The sequence below is a fragment of the Euprymna scolopes genome, chromosome 9 (genome assembly GCF_053919585.1).
Source record: "Euprymna scolopes isolate OS-2025 chromosome 9, ASM5391958v1, whole genome shotgun sequence".
Taxonomy (NCBI): domain Eukaryota; kingdom Metazoa; phylum Mollusca; class Cephalopoda; order Sepiida; family Sepiolidae; genus Euprymna; species Euprymna scolopes.
In genome coordinates this window covers 161,458,190-161,471,176 of record NC_136490.1, presented here as the reverse complement: position 1 = coordinate 161,471,176, position 12,987 = coordinate 161,458,190, and the positions used below count along the sequence as shown (strand labels likewise).

The 12,987-nt window shown below is 31.8% G+C and overlaps 1 protein-coding gene across 1 annotated transcript in view; it reads left to right on the top strand.

Moving 5' to 3' along the window:
- Window positions 1-12,987, top strand: part of LOC145284961 (focadhesin-like) — a 219,436-nt gene that overhangs the window by 21,255 nt on the left and 185,194 nt on the right. The gene's annotated exons all lie outside the window — the stretch shown is intronic.

Genomic DNA, 12,987 nt, shown 5'->3' with positions numbered 1-12,987 from the left:
ATTTGTGGATTAACACTCTCAGATAAAAATGAGATTTTTTTTTTGTTCTTGGTGATTTTCTTTTTGTTTTTTGTGATTACATGTTAACACATTTAAAAACTTGGCATAAATAAACAAGGTTACCTTTCCAAAGTCCGTCCATTCTGATTGGCTGAGCTCTGAAAATTCTCATATTCTGTAATCTAATTCTGCCCTTTATAAATGAACGGTTACTAAAATTAAAATATGGCATCACTAAGAGACATATTGTTTGACCCGGCAATGCATCTGATACAAAAAAAAAAAACTTCTGTTGTTAAAGAAATTGCCAAAAAATTTAATAACTGTAAATTTGTATTTCTATTTTTTTTTGTTTTTTGTTTTTGTTTTTTTTTTCATTTTAAAATTCGTAGCTCTCAGAATCTTTGCATGTGTTTGTGTGCATATGTTCAGTTGAGCATGCATTTGAAAAACAAAACAACTTTTGTTAAATAAAATGCAAAAAAAAATGTAAATGAACAATACAAACTTTAACTATTCTGGATAAAAATAAATAAATAAATATATATATATTCAGTAAATTTATAGTATATTTTTATTTTTTAAAAGTTTTCTTTTAATTTTTTTTCCATCGACTTATCATTGATAAAACAGACTTTCATACAAAAATCGAATTGGCTAAAATTTTTATTTTATGAGATTTTCAAATGCGTGCTCACATGCTAAAATTAAGCCCTCATATTTACACCTTTGTCAACCTATCATTATCCCCATTCCAAATGATGCAGTGAGGAGAGAAAAAATCAGAAATAAAAAGAGGAACACAACTGCATTAGGTGATTGAGTTAGGGAACTATGTAAAAATAAAAAAAGAGTTTGAATTAAAATAGTAAAGAAGGGTAGAAATTATAAACCAAGTAAATCAAAAAAAAATAATAAAGAAGAAATCTTAAACAAAAAAGTTAGATGCTATATAAAGCTGTCTTCATAGGAATAAATTCCTGCTATCATGCCTAAAACCTAACTGAAATCTATATCTATAAAAGTGAACGTGTCTGTGTATCTGTGTGTTTGTCTGTGTATGTACATTTCCCTATGCAATAACTCTGTCAATTTAAAGTCTACAGACTCGAAATTTGATATATAGGGTACTGAGATTTGGGAAAATCTATGTGATCGGTATTCGGCCAGAAATTTAGCTGTTAAGGGGTCAAAGTTCAAGTATTTGACCTTTGAGAACTCTACCAGACTCCTCCGACAATTTTGGGTCTAAACACTTGAAATTTTAGATATAGGTTCCTTGGACATGGATCTAACTTAATAACTTGATTTGAGCCCAAAACAATAAATGTTAAGGGGTCATAATAGGGGTCAAATTTAAAAAAATTTTGACCTCTCCAGTCTCTACCAAATTACTAGACAATTTCTGGTCTAAATATTTGAAATTTTACATAAAGGGTATTTAGAGATAGGGCAAGCTTTTTCATCGATTTGGGTCGAAAATTTTAGTTACCAATATATAAATGTATGTGTGTATGTATGTTTGCATGTTTGCCTAACACTTTCGACAGAGGTGACGGATTTTCTCAAGATCAGTATCATTTTGAAGTTCGACCTTTCAGACAACAAATATCGAAAAATTGGCTAAAAATATTAATATCTTCACCTTAAACTGGGCACTTTTCTACAGGGGGGGGGGTCGATTTTTCGCCAATATTTTTGAAAGTCATCCTCTCCTTTCGATTGTCTAGCCTTAATTTTAAAAAATGTCACTTCCGGTTTGGCGGTGGTCGTAACAGCATAGACGTCAGGTTTTTTTCCCGTTCTTTTCCTCCTTTGCAGTACGGGTTTTTTGGGGTTTTTTTGCTCAACATACACATCCAAACACCCAGGCAACGCTGGGCTGAAATGCTAGTATATCTATAAAAGTGAAATTGTCTGTCTGTGTATATTTTCCTACCAAACTACTCTGTCAATTTTTCAAGATTTGACATAAGGGATATAGAGATTTGGGAAAATCTTTTTAATCGGTTTTTGGACAAAAATTTGGCTGTATAGAGAGCAAAGTTCAACAATTGGACTTTTGAAAATTTTACCAAACTCCTCCACCAATTTTGGGTCTAAATACTTTAAATTTTAAATGATAGTTACTTGGACATGGATCAAACTTTTTAATTTTATTTGAACCCCAAACAATAAATGTTAAGGGGTCAAAATTGGGATCAAAGTTTTAAAAACTTTGACCCCTGCAGTCTCTACCAAATTACTCAGCCAACTTTTGGTCTAAACATTTGAAATTTTACATAAAGTATATTCAGACATAGGGTAAACTTTTTAATCGGTTTTTGGCCGAAAATTTGGCTGCCAAGAGGTCAAAATTCAAAAGATTTGATCTTTGCAGTCTCTAGCAGACTATTCATATAATTTTGGGTTTAAATATTTGAAATTTTACATAAAGGGTATTCAGACATGCAGCAAGCTTTTTAATCAGTGTTTTGAATAAAAAAATTGGTGCAAAGTGGTTAAAGTTGAAAGAGTTGACATTTGCAGACTCTACCAAACTCCTCCACCAATTTTGTGTCTAAACCCTTGAAATTTTAGATGTAGGTTACCTGAACATGAGTCAAACTTATATATATACATATATATGCACATAAAGTTATGAACAGTACATAGGGCCCGAGCAAAGCCGGGCTGAACTGCTAGTAAATTTATAAATGGAAAATCTACAGAATATATTCAGAGTGAAATGCAAATGTGTAAGGAGAATTCATAAATTTAAATATAAAATTCAAATTAGAGCAAGGAATAAATAGATCTTGAACATAAATAAAATAATTATAACCTTAATGGGTGAAATAGAAATATTTTTGGTTTGAAAAATCATTAGGGATAATAAAATTACACCCACATAATTTCAACAACACAAGAAAGGTAAAAATCCAAAATTAAAAGAATTACAAGTTATTGTGACGGGCAAGCTAAGATGGAGTAAAATAAATGTAATCGAAAATGTTAAATTTTGAAAATAAATTACAAACTTAACAGATTAGCGTTGAGAATTATAAGCTTGAAATTAAATGAGGACGAATAATGAATACATAAATCATAATATTAAAATATAAATACCTTAAAATTTAAAAAAAATTGGCAAATTGTTTAAAATTTTAAAATTAGTTATCTCCCTTACAACGTGAAGGATTTAATAAGAAAAATAAATAGAACTTTAAATAAAATGCTTATATAACGATAAAAATTAAAAAGGTAAATTTTAGATTTAAATCACTGAAATAACTTGTATAGAACGAAAATTAATGTTAACATATATTTTTTAGATTAAGTTTAAATTACAGTTCCTTTTAAAGAAATAAAATAATTAAAATCAATTATGTAAATGTAAACAGATGATACAAAACTTTCATAAATGGAAGAGAATGCAGTTGTGACGTATAAATTTAAACGAGATTTTAGAGGTGTAGTTCAGTATTCAGAAAATAAATCAAATAATTTAGAGAAGAATAATCACTAAACTTAAAAAGCACATGGACTATTAGTGTAACATTAAGATAATTGGTTGAAATGTAATTAAAAAAATAGAAATACGAAAATAGGGTGATTTATAAATTCCATGGCAGACAGAAAATAATTAAACAAAAAAACTTGGAAGAAAGGGTGTAGGTAGGTTTAACTGATTAATCTCTTGAATAGGGATTCGAAATGTGTTCTTTTATGTATATTAAATAGTGTATTTCAACGTCTGAAGAGAGGATGTTTTGGAATATTTTCAAATGACATAATGTTTGAAATTGTCCGAATGGTTACGAAACAGTTATAACGAATATGAAAATACACAACATGATGCTCTCACTTTCATCTTTATTGTCTTGATTTTGTGAAAACATTGTATGAATGCTTGATTAATTGTGAAGCTTACTAGTTGAGTCATTTTATTTTGACTTAAATGTTATTAGTATATCAACAATTACCGAAATTTGATATAGTTGAATATATTAAAATTTTTGGTTAAAAATATATTAATAAAGTGTGTGTGTATATATATATATATATATATATATATAATGTATTATAAGTTAGTTTCAAAAAGGCAATTAAAGTGCTTGATGTTAGGTTTTACAAAAGCTAATATAAAGTATTTTATATAAAAACTATACATCAGTATATACTGTATAGTGTTGGGTGTGTCCAGGTTTCATCAATCTGGTCATGCTGAGTCTGGCTGTTTTCTACACCAAATCCAGCATGATCAGTGCCAGTTAAAAAAATATTACCCATGTAAACATGCACAACCAGTTTCTATGCAACCAACCCAAACCTGTTGCACTGATCTTAGTTAAGCGAGACGTGTAATTGTTAAACAAAGTGGGAGAAACACACTTTGTTCAACAATTACTCAGATTCACAAATGGCTGCTGCTGCTTCATCAATTTTCTTTCCAACATGAACAGTGACACATTTTTCCCATTTTTTTCTCTCGGCATTGAATTTTTTAGATTCAAAGTTATTGATGTATTGCAATAAAATATTTTATTATTCCTTTGATTATACATGCATCCTTGAAACACCTGTTAGAGAACAGGTCGATATATAAGTAGGCAAAGCACAAGAGTCGGTCAAAAGGCAACAATAGCATGAGCCGCTGCCGAATCCGCCTCCTCCTGTTTCCCCTTCGTCCACTGTTTGGAAGTGCACACCTGAGGCAAGAAATAAAGTAATAATTTTATTTTTTTCTAATTTGTGTTTCGAGTTTGTTTTTCTTGGCTGATGAGAGACTTATATTGTTCACCCAGCTATATCACAGGTCCAACATCTGGATGAGGTGTAGATTAGACTAACACTTGGATTAAATGCAGGTCCAGCCAACCAACATCTATGTTTAATGCAAGTGCATTGTGATTCATCATAGATTTCTTTTCTAATGGATATATAGTCATTTAATTTGTGAAATAAATTCAAGATGTGATAAAAAGTAAGACGAAAAGGGGGGGGGGCTAAAACCGATGACATGCATTTTTGTTCTGTCAGCCGGAAATGTACAGTTGGACTCTGCTCAACTCAACCTCTAGTCATCAGTATTTGATTACAATTAACTAGGTGAAATCACAAACAATAGATTTTATATTAACAGTCCAAAATATTACTTTTTTATCTTAAATAAAAAATATTGGATTGGGAGTAGCAACAGCTACTTAAAACACAGTTTTATATATGACAAGAAATACAAAAGTTTATAAGCAAACATTTTTAAGAAGGAAAAAATATGTAATAAAACTTACTTTAATATTAGTAAATTTTAATATTAGTAAATGTTCAAAGTCAAAATGTTCATTGCGTGAATATGTGCATATTTGAGTATTTGGCAGCATGGCATTGTGTATGATGTGCATATATGTGCAAGTCAATAAAGTTAGATATGTGAGTCATGAATTTCTTTGCTAGAGGTCCGGGTGAGTAGGCCTTCTTTTTGTTGAAGGATCTCTCTCTAGCTGATTTTCTTGACTTTGTCTTAAGAATTTCTAAATTTTACTGGCTTACTACATTCACATATAGGTGTTATTTAGGGGAGATTCAAAAGATTACCAATGGCTGAAAATACTTTGCTTTAACATGAAAGTGTTAAAAGTTGAAAGTTGTTATCTTTAGGAAGTGACAAAGAAAGTGTACCGAAACCAACTGAAGAAAGAAAGAGGATAAAAGATTTAGAATTATTTGTGTTTTAGGATTCGTTCAAATCGCATCTCGATGCCTAATCTGCTATAAATCTGTGAAAACATTTGAGGAAAATGTTGTTACTGTGTTTTTAAAAAAAACTATGAATGTATCCTTGAAATCAAAACTTGATTCTCAATGATTTAGAATCTAAAAATCTTGGAAAAACACAGCATAGTTTTTGATTACAGAGAGACATTAAGATTACATTGCATGAATTACTCTTTAATGGTTTTACTCTGCTGAAGTCAATAAATAATACAATCAATTAGTCAATAATTTTGCCCCCCACCCTCTGCTTCCCAATCTTTACTTTTATATTTCTGTTTAAGCTATTTGTATTCATTCACCTTCAAGCTGACACCACTTTTCAAAGAAATTAAAAAAAAAATACTTGACTATTTCCTTCTATTGACCAGTTTTAATCAGTTTTTTATCATTAAACAATACAAATTAAGATGCATTGATTTAATTTCTGGAAAATCCCTTTCAATTAACGTGTCATTCACTATCAACCATCGGAGATCAATTCATCTGACTTTTGATTTTTGACGTTTTGGAAAATATTTACTGCAGATTCAGGTGTTTTTATGCTTTGCTTTTGAGGTTTATTAGCATGTTTTGTTTTTGTTTTTTCTTGAAAAATAAAAATCTTTGCCAATAAAAAAACCTCATGGTTTTGCAATTTAAGATGTGGGAAAGAAACGAATTTGACTGTAACGTATTCCAAAAGTTAATCGTTTCGGATTCACAAGAAATGATTAATGATGAAGAATTCACCGAGTTTGAATTTCTCCGTATTCTTTACTGCAAATTTTATAAATTCTCTGCATCCTTTTAAACGTTACATAATAGTTTACACCTGGTCTTTTCATAAATGTATATTTTTTGCACATGTGTGTTCTCACCCGTGAGTGATCAAGAAAACAGAATAATGTCTTTATACATGCATGCATGCATGTATGTGTGTACGTATATATGAATGAACCCTTTTTCGGGGTCAACAGCCAACTAGCACCATGTGTGTTTGTATGTATGTGTGTGTTGGAGTGGAGAGGGCTCCCGTAAGCCGTGGTGAAGGCAACCTTTCTAGGAGAAGCAAATCTCTGATTTAAAAAACCATAAAGCAGGAGACCAATATCCGCATTAAGCTGGTCTGCAGTTTAACTTTTTGCTGGCTATCTTGCTCTTGCTTGTTGCTGGATCTCAACATTTTGAACCGAGAGAGAGACTTAGCTGTCGTACAAAGCTAAGACTCTGTAACATCATCTGTGTATAGATACTCCCTCAGGCATTTGTCTATTAAATGGTTCTGTGGCGATGGAAGTCATTTTTGGGCTCATAGACTTTAAGTGTCTGAGGGAGTGGCACTCGTCTGACAAGACGTTGCAATCCTCATGTATGTATGTGTGTGTGTTGGTCTTTCATTATTTTGATCGTTGCTTTTCCATGTGTGAGATGATCTTTGTTGATGTTCTGTTTAACTCAAGATGAATCTACTCTTGCAGTAAAACACAATGGTGACTTGCTGAGATTTCAATAGTTTTGTTAGAGATAGTTTACTCATTGGAAGAGAGACCACATAACTTAGTCTTATTTATGGGCATTGAGAGATGCAGACAAGCAAAATCTCAAGGCAACATTAATTAGATTACTCTCTACATTGTCAGATGCATCTCACCTATCTTACTTTCTGACTCAGACTGACTAGTAACTCTGTTCTATCACCCGAACACATGATATTATCTGTCATATCATTCAACACCTGCATTTCTAGCTAATCTTCGACAATCTTTGACAATTGTGTCTATTTCCGTTCACTGTCAGGTTATATGACATGTACTCGTGTGACCCTCACCAAAATCCATACTAAACTCAATCTCTATTTATTGGTGGAGCCCCAATATATAATATTTGGCCAAGTAAACAAATTGCTAATAAGGTGTTAAATGGTGACTTCTTTTTGCTAAAGATGTTTAACAGCAAAATATCTTCTGATTTTTATATGTAATTAATTTCACATTCAATAACTTTAAATTTCTCAAGCAATTTTTTTCTTAGCTAACCATGTAGAAAAATCATTTTTGACAATCACATATATTAACTTAAACATTTTTTTATTAATCTATCTATACTCCTATAAATTTGCTTGTTTTTTTGTGTATTGATATTCATATGTAAAACCATTTTTTTTTTCTATTTATTTAAAAGAAAATACAACTTTTTTATATATGGGCCGTGGAATTGCATTCATCTGCAAAAGATCTTTTCGAACGTATCTATTTATATACATAATTATTTTCAGTTAACACACAATGCTTCAAGTGCAGAAAATGTTTAAAAAAAAAAAAAAGATTTTCCTTTCATTATTTCAATTTTGTAAATATGTTTATTTACAGACACATTTTCACAGAAATAATGAATAAAAATTTGAAAAGATATGTACATAAGTATAATTATTTTAAAAAAAGAAACTGTTTACAAATATTCTTATTTATTATATTTAAAAGCAATATTTTTTATAAAAAAGATTTGTATGGAAATAAAATAAAACGAACAAGAAATGGGAGGAGGAGGGGGGGGCAAATTAGTTAACTGTTTATTTCCTATGGCGTGTCATGATGACATTGAGAACAGTAGAAGGATCCAACCACTTTTGCAATGGCTTTGGCAATCGATCTGCCATAGGTCTTTCTTTTCAGGTTGGGAGTGAAGGTCTGTTCCAGAAGTTTATCAAATTAGGATGCTTGTTAGAGACATAAAATGAGATGTTATCAAGATTTGTCCATCATAAAAACCCAATTATATCATCAATAAATATTCGGTTTATTCTGACTTTATAATCTTCTGCCATCATAATTCTTGTACAATACTCTTAAATTCTCTCATCTGCCCACCGGAATTAATAATTACCTCGACTTACCTTAGAAATTCTACATCAATCACACACTTACCTTAGAAATTCTACATCAATCACACAACTATGAATCAATAATAGTCCTTGTGAATATGTTTGACCATTTCTATATTTATATAAAATTAGGTGTGTGCGTGTTTGGATGAGAGCTGTTCCAACAGTGATGACTCCTATTTTCTTTTTTCACTCGAATGGATCAAAAGGGTTTGCAAATTGCATTGTTATGATGACTGAACTTATGCATTCATAACCTTAAAGTTTCATCTCTCTGTTGCAGATATTGACAGTGTGAGACTCTAAGAAAGCAACTTCTGTCATAGATATGCATCAGAAGCAGAGATGTCATTGATTTCCTGGCACAAAATGGCATTGTGAATGGTAATGACGATGTAGAAAAATAAATTCTGGAGTACAAAAGGTCGCTGGTTTTAATGGTACCACTCTCATTTTCGTAGCTCTTCGACTTTTTTAAAATGAAAATGTATGATGCATTATTTTTGGAACAAAATATATTTGTATATACAGGATTCATTCCTCAACTAATTAACCGATCATTACAAATTTCGGAACACACCTGCAAGGTGTAAGTATGAGTAATATGAATTATATGAAGGTGAATAAAAATGGGCGTTGAGTTTATTTTCAACATCCTTGTAATTCTTGCTTTCCTTATTTTGTCCTTTAGTTCTCACATTCCATAAGTGATATTTTTAACTAGCTGTACTCAAAAACAAACAAAAAATAATCGGCAAAATGTATAATTCTTATGTTCATGTTTTCAATGCCTATGAATATTGCTTTCAAATATAATTTTGTTGTTTGTTCGGTACTGTACTTGTAGAAATTTTGATGTTCAATTGAAACCAGTAGTATTTAATGTATTGCCATGTCGCAGTAATGAAAATATCTAAAATGCATGCAGAACAATAATGTATAAGTTAATAATTAAATGGAATAGTTTTCACAAGAAATAGAAATGGAAGCTATTTCTCATTTATTTACGGCAAATGTCACATGACCTAACAGAAATAACCATCGAAAGCATTTGTTTTGTTGAATCACAGAATACATAAATTGACAAAAGATGTAATTTGTTATAATGGTGTTTGTAAATAAAAATTCCACTTTTTACAGTAACAAAGAAGCACCATCTTTTATTGGGTCTAGACTTAAATAGATCAAAAATGTAAGTAGGTATAATTGTGTTTTTAAATAAAATCAAACTTTCGGCTGTCTGATATCGTTGCAATAACAAAGAAGCACCCTTTTGTATCAGCTGATCCGTACAATGAACAACCCACATAATTTTACCCAGAGAGTAACAGAAAAAGACTAGCAAGAGAGAAATTGAAAAAAAAAATACTTAAAATTTACTGATTAGGTAGATAATTATCTAGATAGAACTTGTAATCTTTATTAATATGTAAGAAATGTTTATGCAAAGTATCTAAATGCAAAAGTTGTTTTTCTTTAGTAACACACACTGACGCAAACACAAGCACACAGAAACACGCATGCATGATTCCAACAGCTCCGAAAATGTAAACAAAGTAACGGGCCAGAATTATATTAAAAAAAAGTTGCAAATATATTGTAAATTTACCGAATATTTATATTTAATTTTCTCTAAAGAAGTTGCAGTTTGTATTACATGTAATATTTCATATTTCAAATTTTGTAAAATCAACAAGTTGTGTTGCTTATTTATGAACAGACACTGGACCGAACACAAGAATGGATGTGTAAATTTACTGAAGATCTAAATATATACTTATTTTTCTCTGTAAAAGTTGTTTTGTGTAATGTTTATATACATTTAATTTTTTTTTTCTTTGTTGAAACAGTTTTAAAATAACAGATGTTGTATTTTTTGTATCAGGCCCATCACCAAGCCAAATAATGTTTCTTAGTAACGCCATTTTTTTATTATTTTAATAACTGTTCATTTATATAAGGACATCTTTGTTGGTGCCAGAAAGCTCTGTAGTTCTGTGACGTGGCCCCTGCCCTTGATATATGCCATTTTGGAGTGACTTTGAATAAAGCCAATAACCACACCGACATTGAATATGAGTTGAGTAAAGACCTATTGTTTTAACAAAGGAAAACAGATATAGCAATGGCCAACGACTCTTTATCTGAGAGTCCATCTTTCAAACTCCTTGGCCTAACGTTCACAGGAAACATGAGTTGGAACAATTACATTGAAGGCATTGCCAGGGCCGCTGCAAGAAAGGTGGGCTCTCTCTACCGTGTAAGAAAACTACTAACACCCAAAAGTATCCTGTACCTCTATAAGGCCACCATTCGCCCATGTATGGAGTATTGCTGCCACATCTGGGCTGGTGCATCTGCTACTAGTCTCTCGCTCCTTGACAAGGTTCAAAAGAGAGTCGCAAACCTGATAGGCCCTGAACTGGCATCCAAGCTTCAGCCTCTGTCCCATCGACGAAATGTTGCATCCCTCTGCCTTTTCTACAAGTATTTTAGTGGTGAATGCTCTGACGAACTGCAATCACTTGTGCCCCCACGACGTGTGCACCCTCGACAAACCCGACAGGCTGCTAAATCCCACCCCCACACTGTAGAGATCCCTAGATGTAAAAGATCTTTTTACTCCAATAGTTTCTTCCCCAGAACCGCTAGACTCTGGAATTCCATTCCAGGTCCCTGCTTCCCCAACAGTACTGACGTGCAGAAGTTCAAGTGTAACGTGAACCGACACCTTGCTGCCCAAATCCCTACATAGTACCCCAGTAGTTGTTGCCCCTGATAGTAGCCCCCTACACCAAAGTGGCAATTTGCCTTGTTTGGGGTGAAAATGTAATAAAAAAAAATATATATATATATATATATAACAAATATATATAACAGATATACATAATAAAATGAAATATTGAAATAATAGAAGAGTCACTAAAAATGCAGTTTTGTAAAAGAGAATTCAAGAAAAATGAAATTCCATAAAGTATTTTATACAAGTAAAACAATATAAAAGTTATTTTTCAGTTCATAAAAGAAAATGTTCATTATTCAAAATGTTCATTGTGTGAATGTGCGTATTTGAGCATTTTGCATTATATATGTGTGTGCGCGTTACCTTTGTTCTTGTAGTACACACACACACACATACATATATATATACATATGTGTATGTATGCGAATGTTGATGCTGGTGTGTGAGTCACTGGGTCCTTTTAGCCTGCTTTGCCATTGGGATGTTGAGTAAACTTTCCAGGTTTGTCTCCTCACTGTAAGGAATTTCCAACTTGTCACTGGTTTATTACTTTCACAAATAGGTGTTATTTTGGGGGAAGTTTGGAAATATTTCCATTGGTTGAAAATTATTTCACACGTTTTTGTTATGAAGTGTAAGCAATCATAAACTTGTGCAGTTTAGGAATCACTTCCAAATTCAATCCCCACAATTTTCCCTAAAGGTCTAGAATTGATATTTCAAAGGTCAGTTTTAATTAGTATACCTCATAGATTCATTGGTCTTTGTATCACCAAATCACCACAAGACAGAAAGGTGTTTTTTCCAGAATTCCCCCTATATTAAAAAAACAAAAGAAAAACCTGTATGATGTACATACCACTGACAGAAAGAAAGTATCATATTCCAAAAATTATGTAAATTGATAAAATAATTTTAATTTTAAATATGAAAATCAAATTTTAAGCAAAATTGAGTATTTCAAATGCCTCCCCCCCCTTCTCATGTTAAGAATCACTGTTAAAATCTTACAAGTTTTAATTATTTGGTGTCCTCTCCCTTATTCCTTCAGACTGTTTTCAGAATAGCATTGTGAGACTGTTGCTCCTCAGTTAGCCATATAACATGGCCATTATGCTCGAACCATGTTCATTACAATTCAAATCTCTCTTGGATCCCCACACCATCCAGCACCGTCAAAAAGGAACAAACAAAAATAAATAAATCCGACTTGACTTTTCTTTCTTTAACCCAAGTCATTTATTACCGTTCTTCTTTCCCCCGTCTCAACACCAGTTTAAAGAGTTTCTTGCTACCACATGTCCATTCTCACCTTCATTTTACATGTCCATCTACTTTGACACCGACTTTGTTTCTACCCTCGACCACATGGTGTCCTTTTCTGTCTTTTTCTTATCACGCCAGCTAACGTACGCTTCCTAATTTGCATATGTGCTTTTTTTTGGCTACTGCTGCTAATATCCTTGCAAGCCAGCTATCTTATAGATCCTGCTATTTTCACACATGCTCTGTTACAGCAATAAATTTTTTTTTAATTTAAAAATAATATTACTATCAAATCACCTTGCAAAGATTTCTCTCCAAGAAAAAATAAAAATACAGAAAAATCTTTATGATGTATGTACTT